We start from the raw sequence: 14,890 nt of genomic DNA on the forward strand, positions 1-14,890 counted from the left end.
CAGGATCCTCACATTGTTGCGTCTGGCCCGGTTCTCTAAATCGTCGCACTTCTGCCGCCATAGTCCGACAGCTCTCTCCACCTCCGACAGCCTCGAGTCCAGCGGTCTGGTGTAGTCCTCCAGCTCCGACACCCAATCCTCTGTCTGCTTTACTCTCTCCCTCAGCTGTTGCACGTTCTGCTTTAGCAGACCTAGGTCAACTCGCACCTCCTCTATCTTACATGTGAGGGAGGATTGGCAGGAGAATATCGCTGTTAGGAGCTGCTCTGACACCGCTTTCTGTGTGATCTCAGGTTCCCCAGCATCTTCAGGCTCCAACTGCTGTGCGGCTTGGCCTCGCGTCACCACTGCACGTGGAGTGGCGGGAGCCACGGCGCCATGTTGGTTCTCCTGGCGGGCATATTCTTTAAGCTTATCAGCCGCGGACTGTGCCTTGCTGGGTCCCATATCGTGATGTCTGGGCTTCCTCCTTCTCCTCTGCACTTGCCACTCTAGATCTGAAGTAGGCAGCTTGGCAGGATTAGTCAGGATAAGATACAGGGAACGGAGCCGCTCTCAAGTGCGTGCGCTCATGCCGGCAGTTAGCCACGCCCCCCCCCCTCCCTTAGACTTTTATCTTTGGGGTCATTTGAAGGCAATTGTCTATGCTGTGAAGATACGAGATGTGCAGCACCTGAAACTACGGATACTGGAAGCCTGTGCTAGCATTTCTCCTGCGGTGTTGCTATCAGTGTGTGAAGAGTGGGAGAAGAGGGTTGCATTGACAATCCAAAACAATGGGCAACACATTGAACACATTTTATAAGTGGTCAGAAACTTGTAAATAACTCATGAAAGAATAAAGTTACGTTAAAAACAAGCACACCATTGTTTTTCTTGTGAAATTCCCAATAAGTTTGATGTGTCACATGACCCTCTTCCTATTGAAAAAACAAAAGTTGGATTCAAAATGGCCGCCATGGTCACCACCCATCTTGAAAAGTTTCCCCCCTCACATATACTAATGTTCCACAAACAGGAAGTTAATATCACCAACCATTCCCATTTTATTAAGGTGTATCCATATAAATGGCCCACCCTGTATGTATATATATATATATATATATATATATATATATATACACTCACCTAAAGAATTATTAGGAACACCTGTTTTATTTCTCATTAATGCAATTATCTAGTCAACCAATCACATGGCAGTTGCTTCAATGCATTTAGGGGTGTGGTCCTGGTCAAGACAATCTCCTGAACTCCAAACTGAATGTCAGAATGGGAAAGAAAGGTGATTTAAGCAATTTTGAGCGTGGCATGGTTGTTGGTGCCGGACGGGCTGGTCTGAGTATTTCACAATCTGCTCAGTTACTGGGATTTTCACGCACAACCATTTCTAGGGTTTTCAAAGAATGGTGTGAAAAGGGAAAAACATCCAGTATGCGGCAGTCCTGTGGGCGAAAATGCCTTGTGGATGCTAGAGGTCAGAGGAGAATAAGCCGACTGATTCAAGCTGATAGAAGAGCAACGTTGACTGAAATAACCACTCGTTACAACCGAGGTATGCAGCAAAGCATTTGTGAAGCCACAACACGCACAACCTTGAGGCGGATGGGCTACAACAGCAGAAGACCCCACCAGGTACCACTCATCTCTACTACAAATAGGAAAAAGAGGCTACAATTTGCATGAGCTAACCAAAATTGGACTGTTGAAGACTGGAAAAATGTTGCCTGGTCTGAGTCTCGATTTCTGTTGAGACATTCAAATGGTAGAGTCTGAATTTGGCGTAAACAGAATGAGAACATGTATCCATCATGCCTTGTTACCACTGTGCAGGCTGGTGGTGGTGGTGTAATGGTGTGGGGGATGTTTTCTGGGCACACTTTAGGCCCCTTAGTACCAATTGGGCATCGTTTGAATGCCACTGGCTACCTGAGCATTGTTTCTGACTATGTCCATCCCTTCATGACCACCATGTACCCATCCTCTGATGGCTACTGCCAGCAGGATAATGCACCATGTCACAAAGCTCGAATCATTTCAAATTGGTTTCTTGAACATGACAATGAGTTCACTGTACTAAAATGGCCCCCACAGTCACCAGATCTCAACCCAATAGAGCATCTTTGGGATGTGGTGGAACGGGAGCTTCGTGCCCTGGATGTGCATCCCTCAAATCTCCATCAACTGCAAGATGCTATCCTATCAATATGGGCCAACATTTCTAAAGAATGCTATCAGCACCTTGTTGAATCAATGCCACATAGAATTAAGGCAGTTCTGAAGGCAAAAGGGGGTCCAACACCGTATTAGTATGGTGTTCCTAATAATTCTTTAGGTGAGTGTATATATATATATATATATATATATATATATAATTAAAAAAAAAATGGCAGCACAGACACGAATATCAAAGGTGCACTGGTCCAAAGCCCAATGGGAATGAGCAATTACCCACACATAAAAATGAAAAAGCGCAGCACTCCAGAAAAATATTTAAAAGAAAAACCTTTTATTCACCCAGTGGTACAGGCGACGTTTTTAAGCTCAGCAATAGAGCCTTTCTCAAGCGCTTGAAAAAGGCTCTATTGCTGAGCTGAAACGTCGCCTGTACCACTGGGTGAATAAAAGGTTTTTCTTTTAAATATTTTTCTGGAGTGCTGCCCTTTTTCGTATATATATATATATATATATATATACATATATATTTACAGTGCCTTACAAAAGTATTCACCCCCCTTGACTTTTTTTTGTATTTTGTTCAATGTTTTGTAATCTGAATCTTATGTGATGGATCAGAACACAATAGTCTAAGTTGGTGAAGTGAAATGAGAAAAATTTATAAATAAAACTATTATTTAGAAATAGAAAACAGAAAATTGGCATGTGCGTATGTATTCAGACCCTTTGTTAGGAAGCCCATAAAAAGCTCTGGTGTAACCAATTACCTTCAGAAGTCACATAATTAGTGAAATGATGTCCACCTGTGTGCAATTTAAGTGTCACATGATCTGTCATTACATATACACATCTTTTTTGAAAGGCCCCAGAGGCTGCAAAACCTAAGCAAGAGGCATCACTAACCAAGCACTGCCATGAAGACCAAAGAACTCTCCAAACAAGTAAGGGACAATGTTGTTGAGAAGTACAAGTCAGGGTTAGGTTATGAAAAAAAATATCCAAATCTTTGCGGATCACCAGGAGCACCATCGAATCTATCATAACCAAATGGAAAAAACATGGCACAACAGCAAACCTGCCAAGAGACAGCCGCCCACCAAAACTCACGGACTGGGCAAGGAGGACATTAATCAGAGAGGCAGCACAGAGACCTAAGGTGACCCTGGAGGAGCTGCAGAGTTCCACAGCAGAGACGGGAGTATCTGTACATAGGACGACAACAAGCCGTACACTTCATAGAGTTGAGCTTTATGGCAGAGTGGCCAGAAGAAAGACATTACTTTCAGCTAAAAACAAAAAGGCACATTGTCAGTTTGCGAAAAGGCACGTGGGAGACTCCCAAAATGTATGGAGGAAGGTACTCCGGTCTGATGAGACTTAAATTGAACTTTTCGGCCATCAAAGAAAACGCTATGTCTGGCGCAAACCCAACACATCACATCACCCAAAGAACACCATCCCCACAGTGAAACATGGTGGTGGAAGCATCATGCTGTGGGGAAGTTTTTCAGCAGCCGGGACTGGGAAACTGGTCACAGTTGAGGAAAAGATGGATGGTGCTAAATACAGGGATATTCTTGAGCAAAACCTGTACTACTCTGTGCGTGATTTTAGGCTAGGACGGAGGTTCACCTTCCAGCAGGACAATGACCCCAAACACACTGCTTAAGCAACACTTGAGTGGTTTAAGGGGAAACATGTAAATGTGTTGGAATGGCCTAGTCAAAGCCCAGATCTCAACCCAATAGAAAATCTGTGGTCAGACTTAATGATTGCTGTTCACAAGCGCAAACGATCCAACTTGAAGGAGCTGGAGCAGTTTTGCAAGGAGGAATGGGCAAAAATCCCAGTGGTAAGATGTGGCAAGCTCATAGAGACTTATCTAAAGCGACATGGAGCTGTGATTGCCGCAAAAGGTGGCTCTACAAAGTATTGACTTTAGGGGGGTGAATAGTTATGCACATTGACTTTTTCTGTTATTTTGTCCTTTTTGTTGTCTGCTTCACAATAAAATAAAATAAAACATCTTCAAAGTTGTGGGAATTTTCTGTACATTAAATGAGGCAAATCCTCAAACAATCCATGTTAATTCCAGGTTGTGAGGCACCAAAATACAAGAAAAGTCAAGGGGGGTGAATACTTTTGCAAGGCACTGGATAGATATATATATATATATATATATATATATAATCCTCTTAAAATGACATGTCAGACTTGACAGATCTTATTGTTGGAATACCCCTTTAAGTTCTTAAAACAAGTAAATGCAATAGCTTCAGAGGGAATTCCAAACATTTTGTAAAGGTCAGTGGCCCATTATTTACCTGCAGTAGTAAATCTGGGCCTGATAACATCATGTTGGGTAGTCAGAAAGTTGCTGACAGTATGTGCTGATTTATTTTAAAGACTTTTAGTGTTCTTTAAACTGCCATCTCAAGTTTTTTCATTTTCTTTTCTTACCTACTTTCATAACAAACCATTAAATACAAAACCTGGAAACAGATTTCCTATTGTGCTAATACATCTGATCCTATATACAGTATCATAAACATATTACTAAGTTACTTAGGCTTCTTTCACACTGGCTTTAGAATTGTCCATCTGCTGCGGTTTTTGTCCTGCCGCCTCTCGGCATGTTTGCAGTGCTGCGGCCGCATCTCCAGTTCGTCCCCATTATGGTGAAAGGGACCGCGGTGGACTTCTGGCAGCACACGTGTGCAAACGTTAGTACAGTTCCAGCAGGCTGTTCCCCTGCCAGAACAGTCTGCCGGACAATCCTAACGCCAGTGTGAAAGAGGCCTTAGTTTACTATAGCCTGCAGATGTGGTTATCTACCATCATTTGATAATTATTTTAGAGATTAGTTTAAAACATGTCTTATAATTAGTAAACTGTGACTCCTCTGTGTGACATGATTCTTTATTTCTGGTTAACAACAAATCTGTATATCACCACCTCCTGTTTATTCTCTTCCTTATTTGACTGTCCACCTCAGTAACATTGCTGAGGGGGTCGGACATGCTCAGTTCTGTCATTAAAGTGCCATCTTCTTTTCGAAGCTGTGACAGTTAACGTCAGTGTATCATCAGAAAATGACCTATTGTTTAAATGACATTTAATGCTTAACATGTTTTTAAAGATTTATTGATGTTACATTTAATTTTCCAAATCAATATCTATATTTAAACAGAATTCATAAAATCCTGCAGTTTTGGCACTGGCCACTAAGCCTAATAATAGGCGCCTCTTCTTGGTCAGCACAGATCACTTTACTGCAGTTACCTGCTTATCTATCATTCTAGTCCTGCCTGTAATGTTATCACCTCTGTGTATAGATAAGACAGAATCCACCATTCACAATAGGTGATTGTCAAATCTTATCTATTCTTTCCTTGTAAAATGACCTCTGCACAGATCACAGAGCATGCTTAGAAAGCTCCCCCATAGAAGTCAATGAGGTCCTCTCCTGACCATTGTGTCCATGGCCCATGTTGCTGCCGTAAAGCAATTTGTTTAACCCCTTAAAGACTTAGGACGTACCGGTACGCCATGTTTGCCGAGTCCTTAAGGACCCAGGTCGTACCGGTACGTCCTAAGTTTAAAATTACATTGCGGCGCCGCGAGGGTTAATCGGTGCAGGATGTCTGCTGAAATCATTCAGCGGGCATCCTGTCACAACGCCGGGGGGGTCATGTGACCCCCCCGCATCGGCGATCGCCGCCAACCACAGGTCAATTCAGACCTGCGGTTTGCAGTTTTACCTTATGCGGCGGGCGGCGGTGCCATCGGGTCCCCATGCGGCTGTAGGGGGGACCCGATGGCATGGAAGGCAGCGCGATGCCTTCCTTAGGCATCTGCGCTGCCTTCCGGTGACGAGCCTGTGAGATCCAGCCCCCTGGATCTCACAGGCCGGAAGCTGTATGAGTAATACACATTGTATTACTCATACAGCCAATGCATTTCAATACATCCGTATCGACCGGCTCTATAAAAATATCACATGACCTAACCCCTCAGGTGAATACCGTAAAAAAATTAAAATAAAAACGGTGTAAAAAAGCAATTTTTTGTCACCTTACATCACAAAAAGTGTAATAGCAAGCGATCAAAAAGGCACACGTACCCCAAAATAGTGCCAATAAAACCGTCATCTCATCCCGCAAAAATCATACCCTACCCAAGGTAATCGCCCAAAAACTGAAAAAATTATGTCTCTCAGACTATGGAAACTAAAACATGATTTTTTTTGTTTAAAAAAAGAAATCATTGTGTAAAACTTACATAAATAAAAAGAAAGTATACATATTAGGTATCGCCGCATCCGTGACAACCTGGTCTATAAAAATATCACATGATCTAACCTGTCAGATGAATGTTGTAAATAACAAAAAATAAAAACTGTGCCAAAACAGCTATTTCTTGTTACCTTGCCTCACAAAAAGTGTAATATAGAGCAACCAAAAATTATACACTGCGTGCAGAATTATTAGGCAAATGAGTATTTTGACCACATCATCCTCTTTATGCATGTTGTCTTACTCCAAGCTGTATAGGCTCGAAAGCCTACTACCAATTAAGCATATTAGGTGATGTGCATCTCTGTAATGAGAAGGGGTGTGGTCTAATGACATCAACACCCTATATTAGGTGTGCATAATTATTAGGCAACTTCCTTTCCTTTGGCAAAATGGGTCAAAAGAAGGACTTGACAGGCTCAGAAAAGTAAAAAATAGTGAGATATCTTGCAGAGGGATGCAGCACTCTTAAAATTGCAAAGCTTCTGAAGCGTGATCATCGAACAATCAAGCGTTTCATTCAAAATAGTCAACAGGGTCGCAAGAAGCGTGTGGAAAAACCAAGGCGCAAAATAACTGCCCATGAACTGAGAAAAGTCAAGCGTGCAGCTGCCAAGATGCCACTTGCCACCAGTTTGGCCATATTTCAGAGCTGCAACATCACTGGAGTGCCCAAAAGCACAAGGTGTGCAATACTCAGAGACATGGCCAAGGTAAGAAAGGCTGAAAGACGACCACCACTGAACAAGACACACAAGCTGAAACGTCAAGACTGGGCCAAGAAATATCTCAAGACTGATTTTTCTAAGGTTTTATGGACTGATGAAATGAGAGTGAGTCTTGATGGGCCAGATGGATGGGCCCGTGGCTGGATTGGTAAAGGGCAGAGAGCTCCAGTCCGACTCAGACGCCAGCAAGGTGGAGGTGGAGTACTGGTTTGGGCTGGTATCATCAAAGATGAGCTTGTGGGGCCTTTTCGGGTTGAGGATGGAGTCAAGCTCAACTCCCAGTCCTACTGCCAGTTTCTGGAAGACACCTTCTTCAAGCAGTGGTACAGGAAGAAGTCTGCATCCTTCAAGAAAAACATGATTTTCATGCAGGACAATGCTCCATCACACGCGTCCAAGTACTCCACAGCGTGGCTGGCAAGAAAGGGTATAAAAGAAGAAAATCTAATGACATGGCCTCCTTGTTCACCTGATCTGAACCCCATTGAGAACCTGTGGTCCATCATCAAATGTGAGATTTACAAGGAGGGAAAACAGTACACCTCTCTGAACAGTGTCTGGGAGGCTGTGGTTGCTGCTGCACGCAATGTTGATGGTGAACAGATCACAACACTGACAGAATCCATGGATGGCAGGCTTTTGAGTGTCCTTGCAAAGAAAGGTGGCTATATTGGTCACTGATTTGTTTTTGTTTTGTTTTTGAATGTCAGAAATGTATATTTGTGAATGTTGAGATGTTATATTGGTTTCACTGGTAAAAAAAAAAAATTGAAATGGGTATATATTTGTTTTTTGTTAAGTTGCCTAATAATTATGCACAGCAATAGTCACCTGCACACACAGATATCCCCCTAAAATAGCTAAAACTAAAAACAAACTAAAAACTACTTCCAAAAATATTCAGCTTTGATATTAATGAGTTTTTTGGGTTCATTGAGAACATGGTTGTTGTTCAATAATAAAATTAATCCTCAAAAATACAACTTGCCTAATAATTCTGCACTCCCTGTATGTACCCTAAACTAGTACCAACAATACTGCCACCCTATCCCGTAGTTTCTAAAATGGGGTCACGTTTTTGGAGTTTCTACTCTAGGGGCGCATCAGGGGGGCTTCAAATGGGACATGGTGTCAAAAGAAACCAGTCCAGCAAAATCTGCCTTCCAAAAACCGCAGATGCAACAGTGAGCAGGTAAATAATGAAGAGGAGCCAGCGCTGGCACGGCGCGCGCCTTCTCTTCAAACATCCGGGTGTCGGACCCCATCAATAAATATAACAGGTCATCAATAAATATACCTTGGACAACCCCTTTAAGTGTGTCTCACTGAATGTAAAGGGCCATAACTCCAATATCAAAAGGAGGTTGGTACTTGATGAATGCCAATCTCAAAGGGCGGATGTGGTGTTCCTTCAGGAGACTCATTTTAATCAAACTGGCTCCTTTAAATTTGCGGCTAGGTCGTACCCTCGGATATATTCCTCTTCAACTGATAAAAAAAAAAAAGCGGGAGTGGTCATTCTTCTGTCTGCCAATTGTCCTTTACAACTTGAAACTTCGATTCTGGATGTGAATGGTAGATATATCATACTCAAAACCACATTTAATGGCACTCCACTCATATTATGCAACATTTATGCCCCCCAATTCTGCCCAAATACCCTTTTTAAATAAAATGTTACGGAGGCATTCTCACTACCTCCTTGCTGCACTGATCATAGGAGGATATTTTAATATTTCCTTCTCAGAAATTACCTTGCGGAGCTACACCTTAACATTCACAACGCAGACTTTCACGTCTGTTTAGGAGGTTGATCCGAAAGTTTGCATTATACGACTTGTGGAGAATAAACTATCCCACGTCTAGAACATACACCTTTTACTCCCACCCACATTGCACGCATACCCGTATTGATTACTTTTTTGGAAATATCCCAACCCTTAGGCTGCTTGATGATGCGGACATAGGTGATATCAAATGGTCGGACCATGCCCCAATTTCAGTCTCCATTAAAACATCTGGTGTGCGTACTAGGGTGTGTCATTGGAGGTTAAACGAGACCTTACTTACTAGGCCAATACTCAGACAGGAACTTCAAGCCACTCTTTCTGATTACTTCTCTCTTAACCAATCTTCTGTCTCCTCTCTCTACACTATGGAAGGCCCATAAGGCGGTATTTAGGGGAAACTGTATTGCCTTGGGTTTGACACTAAAAAAAGATCGTGCTCTGCTTTACGACACTATTAAAAGACAGCTGAAGGATTTAGAGTCCCAATTGGAAACACGGTGCTCATATCATTTATTGCGTTGGATAGTGCTCCTGCGAGCTAGACTGTGGGAATTGTCCTTTGCAAGGAAGGAGAAGCTCTTATTATATTCAAGGCAGCGTCTTTATGCTTGTGGTAATAAGCCTCACACTATGTTAGCAAGACAACATCGAGACTCTAACCTCTCGGGGTCTCCCACAGTCATGAGAAATACAGACGGTACTAAGACATATGATCCTAAAGGAATCTCAGACCTTTTCCACGACTTTTATGCTTCTCTATACTCCCTTTCACAACAAATGCCAACTGGCCAGATGGAGAACAGAAATCTTTTCACCTCCTTCTTAAATAAATGTAATCTACCGAGGGTGTCGGGGGAGGCTTTGTCATCACTTAACGCACAGATAACGGCGGAGGAGATTCAGGAGGTGGTGAAGCAACTACCCAATAATAAATCCCCAGGGCCTGATGGTCTACCCTACCTATATTATAAGACCTTCTCTTCTATCCTACTCCCACATATGTTATAGTTTTTTAACTCTTTCCTACAGGGTTCGCCAATACCTACATCTATCCTACATTCATATATAACTCTTATCCCAAAACCTGATAAGGACCCGTTGGACTGTTTGTTCGAACTACAGACCCATAGCCCTTCCTAACTCTGATCTTAAAATTGTTACCAAAATCCTGGCCAATAGACTTGTGCACTGGTTACCACAACTAGTTCACAAAGATCAGGTAGGCATTGTGATGGGTCGCTAGAGGGGGGGGGGGGGATAATACAAGAAGAACTATAGACCTGATAGATATTGTTAACCAACATAATCACCAGGCTGTATTGCTAGGCCTTGACGCTGAAAAGGCATTTGATCGCCTTCATTGGCCTTATATGTTCTCCACATTGAGAGCTTTTGGCATTACAGGACCGTTTGTCGCCGCCCTTCATGCGCTCTACGCTCAACCAACGGCCACCATTAAACTACCCCATGTTCAATCTAAACCATTTTCCATCTTTAATGGCACACGTGAGGGGTGCCCGCTCTCCCCTCTCCTCTTTGTGTTATGTAGTGAACCTCTTGCGGCAGCTATTAGGTCTCATCCTGACATAGATGGAGTTAAAGTTAATCAAGTAGAATTTAAAGTCTCCTTATTATTTTGCTTACTTTAACTGACTTACATATAACTCTGCCAAACCTCTTTAGACTATTGGAATCGGATGGTAAATTATCGGGTTATAAAATAAATGCCACAAAAACAGAAGCACTGCCGCTTAACGTTCCCCCAGACAAATTGGCTGCTCTTCAGGCTAACTTTAATTTCTGATGGAGTGACAGAGCCCTACGTTATCTAGGAATACAATTAACCCTGACGTACTCTTCTTTATACGCTCAAAACTTTCCAACCCTTTTTAGAGACCTTAAGGCTCTTTTAAATAAGTGGATGACTTTACCTGTCTCCCTTTTCGGTCGCATAGCAACAGTCAAAATGTCTATCCTGTCTAAATTATTATATTTATTTGAAAATCTTCCAGTTCCAGTACCTGCAAAGGACCTGAGAGCACTTCAATTTGCGATACTAAAATTCATATGGAATGGGAAGCGGCACAGGATAGCATGCAGCATTCTCACAGATCTTAAGTCACAAGGGAGTTGGCGGTCCCAGATATTAATCGGTATTACTGGGCTACACACCTTAGGCGGTTACAGGCATAGTCCACCCTGTACGCATACTCCAGATGGATAGAGACAGAGAAGCTCTGGATAGCACATGTACATCCTAATTCTCTTATATGGTCACCTGTGCCATCTACGCTAATACCCCGATTATTGGGCCAATGAAGTTTACGTATGCTATATGGCGCAGATGCAATCAACGATTTCACTTGGCCTCAGATAAATCCTCCATGACCTCAATCCTGTTGAATCCCTTATACCCGACGGGTATGCGTGCGTACTTTTTTAAATTATGGTTCTCCAACAAGATATTTAGATTTGCAGACATGGTGGATTATAGGACTCTTCAAAAATGCTACCATTTGAAGCACTTAAATCCTCATTTAGACTACCAGATTCAGCTAATTACCAATATTTGCAAATCAGATATTTTCTCACTAGCTTATTTGGCTCTTCACAGGTTTCCACACCGACAACATTTGAAAAAGTATGCAAACTCTCGGATTCAACTAAAGGGCTCATTTCAGAGAAACTAAAGGGCTCATTTCAGAGATCTATGTTATACTTTCTACTCCTTCATCCCCCTCACACATTAAGCATTCATACATGTCTAAGTGGGAGTCGATTTTGGATCGTCCCATTCCTTTGAAGGAATGGGGGCTTATTTGGAAGAGGACAGCACTAACTTCCACCATACAAAACGCAAATGTGGCGCACACGATCCCCCAATAACCAAATAGAGGTGCACTCAGTAAAGTGGACTCACCCTGTCCACTCCAAATATAACTGAGCAAATAGAGTAAGGAACTGGGCACTCTCAAGATATCAGAACCATACAGAAATGTATTGACATAATATACAACAATAAAAAGGTAAGTACCCAAAAAGCAAACACGTACAGTTGTGTTCAAAATTATTCAACCCCCAATGCTGTAAAGGGTTTTAGGGAATTTAGTGTACATTTGTAATTGTGTTCAGAATGAAATCTTACAAGGACTTTTTAAAGAACCAAATGCAACTAAAATGACATCAATTGTTTTTGTAATACAGTATTAAATGTTTTTTTTGTGATTTCTTCATTGACACAATTATTCAACCCCTTAAAGACTACCACTCTTAAGAACAGAGGTTCATTCAAGTATTTTCGATCAGGTATTGAAAACACCTGTGGATGTCAAGGAGCAGCAATCAAGCATAATAAGCACCAATTAGGCAGATTTAAAAGGACTGTGATACTCAGCTCCTTCTAGACATTTACTGTTGTGTTTACAAACATGGTGAAGTCAATAGAATGGTCCAGGAAGACAAGACAAGAAGTGATTTCTCTTCACAGGAAGGGCAATGGCTATAAGAAGATTGCAAAGATGTTAAACATACCAAGAGACACCATAGGAAGCATCATTCGCAAATTCAAGGCAAAGGGCACTGTTGAAACGCTACCTGGTCGTGGCAGAAAGAAGATGCTGACTTTGACTGCTGTGCGCTACCTGAAGCGCAAAGTGGAGAAAAGTCCCCGTGTGACTGCTGAGGAACTGAAAAAAGATTTGTCAGATGTGGGTACTGAAGTTTCAGCTCAGACAATAAGTCGCACACTGCGTAATGAAGGCCTCCATGCCAGAACTCCCAGGCGCACCCCCTTGCTGTCTCCAAATAAGAAGAGTCGACTGCAGTATGCCAAAAGTCATGTGGACAAACCACAAAAGTTTTGGGATAGTGTTCTGTGGACTGATGAAACAAAATTAGAACAGTTTGGGCCCATGGATCAACGCTATGTTTGGAGGAGCAAGAACAAGGCCTATGAAGAAAAGAACACCCTGCCTACTGTAAAGCATGGCGGGGGGTCAATCATGCTTTGGGGCTGTTTTGCTTCTACAGGTACAGGGAAGCTTCAGCGTGTGCAAGGTACCATGAATTCTCTTCAGTACCAGGAGATATTGGATGAAAATGTGATGCAGTCCGTCACAAACCTGAGGCTTGGGAGACGTTGGACCTTTCAACAGGACAATGATCCCAAGCATACCTCCAAGTCCACTAGAGCATGGTTGCAGATTAAAGGCTGGAAGATTTTGAAGTGGCCATCGCAGTCACCAGACTTAAATCCGATTGAGAACCTCTGGTGGGACTTAAAGAAAGCAGTTGCAGCGCGCAAGCCTAAGAATGTGACTGAACTGGAGGCTTTTGCCCATGAAGAATGGGCGAAGATACCCGTAGATCGCTGCAAGACACTTGTGTCAAGCTATGCTTCACGTTTAAAAGCTGTTATAACTGGAAAAGGATGTTGTACTAAGTACTAAGATTGAATGTCACTTGGGGGTTGAATAAAACTGATAATGATGTGAGCACAGAAAAGACATTTGTGGTTATTTCATTATAAATGTTATGTTATATTTGTCTGACTTACAAGTGCCTCTTTGATTTAATTGTAAACAAGATGACTGAAATGATCAAAATCAATGTCAAACTGGCCAAAACACTCAATTTCAGTGGGGGTTGAATAATTTTGAACACAACTGTATTATAATGGCTATAAATAATCAATAAATAAGTGGCATGTATTATAATGGCTGTGAATAATCAATAAATTAGTAGCATGTGTATGGCTATCTAATCTGGATAATATACCAATGTATTAGACCTAAAAAATGGCATGAAAGATAAGTAAAAACATAAAACTATATAGATACTTTAAATCGATGAATAAATAGTATCAGCAATGTTCGCATGAATAGCAGCAGTATTCGTATTAGATTCGTATTCGATACACATGCTACTAATTTATTGATTATTCACAGCCATTATAATACATGCCACTTATTTATTGATTATTTATAGCCATTATAATACGTGTTTGCTTTTTGGGTACTTACCTTTTTATTGTTGTATATTATGTCAATACATTTCTGTATGGTTCTGATATCTTGAGAGTGCCCAGTTCCTTACTCTACTAACTTCCACCTGTATCACTCACAAAGAGAATTCCTATAAAATACTGATGTTTTGGTACCATACTCCACAATTGCTGAAGCACCTCAACCCTAATATCACAGACAGGTGTTGGAGATGTGGAACGGGAGTGGGATCACATATACATATTTTTGGGGAATGCACAGTATTGATTCCATTTTGGAAGTCGACTGAGACTCTTCTCCTCCAACTACTAGATATTAGGTTCCCTCTTTTTTTTACCTATTAAACATGCCTCCTACACCGTTGAAGAAGCATGTCCTAGCTTTAACCCTATATATACTGACGGCGGCTAGGCCCTTATAGCCAGTTTCTGGAAAAGGACAGATCCGCCTACTCTAGACTTACTGGCTAGTGTACTGGAGACCAGAAGAATGGAACATCTCACAGCTACCATAACTAACCAGTTAGACAGATTCAATTGAATATGGAAACCCTGGGATGATTACTTTGACTCATTTGTCTAGATAATTTCTTAACCCTCTCCCTAACTGTATAACTGTATACCCCTTATGTGTCCAGTCCTGTCGTAGTCTATTGGTCTAATGTATGTCTTTTTCAATTTAGTTTTTTATTTCCTTTTTGGTTCTTTATCACCAATATAGCAAGATTATATATATACTGATTAACAAAGTTGTTATGCCAGAAAACCTCATGATTCTCCGTTAAAATATTCATTAATGTTTGAATGACATTACTACCAATGTTTTGATGTTTCTGGTTCTTATTTACGGTGCTGTTATTTGCCTTCAAAGAAAAATGAACTGTAGAAATAAGCATGATT

The 14,890-nt window shown here is 41.6% G+C and overlaps 1 protein-coding gene across 1 annotated transcript in view; it reads left to right on the plus strand.

The window, feature by feature from the left end:
- Positions 1–14,890, plus strand: part of LOC120994812 (4-hydroxyphenylpyruvate dioxygenase) — a 150,452-nt gene that overhangs the window by 14,887 nt on the left and 120,675 nt on the right. The gene's annotated exons all lie outside the window — the stretch shown is intronic.

The sequence above is a fragment of the Bufo bufo genome, chromosome 3, assembly GCF_905171765.1.
Source record: "Bufo bufo chromosome 3, aBufBuf1.1, whole genome shotgun sequence".
Taxonomy (NCBI): domain Eukaryota; kingdom Metazoa; phylum Chordata; class Amphibia; order Anura; family Bufonidae; genus Bufo; species Bufo bufo.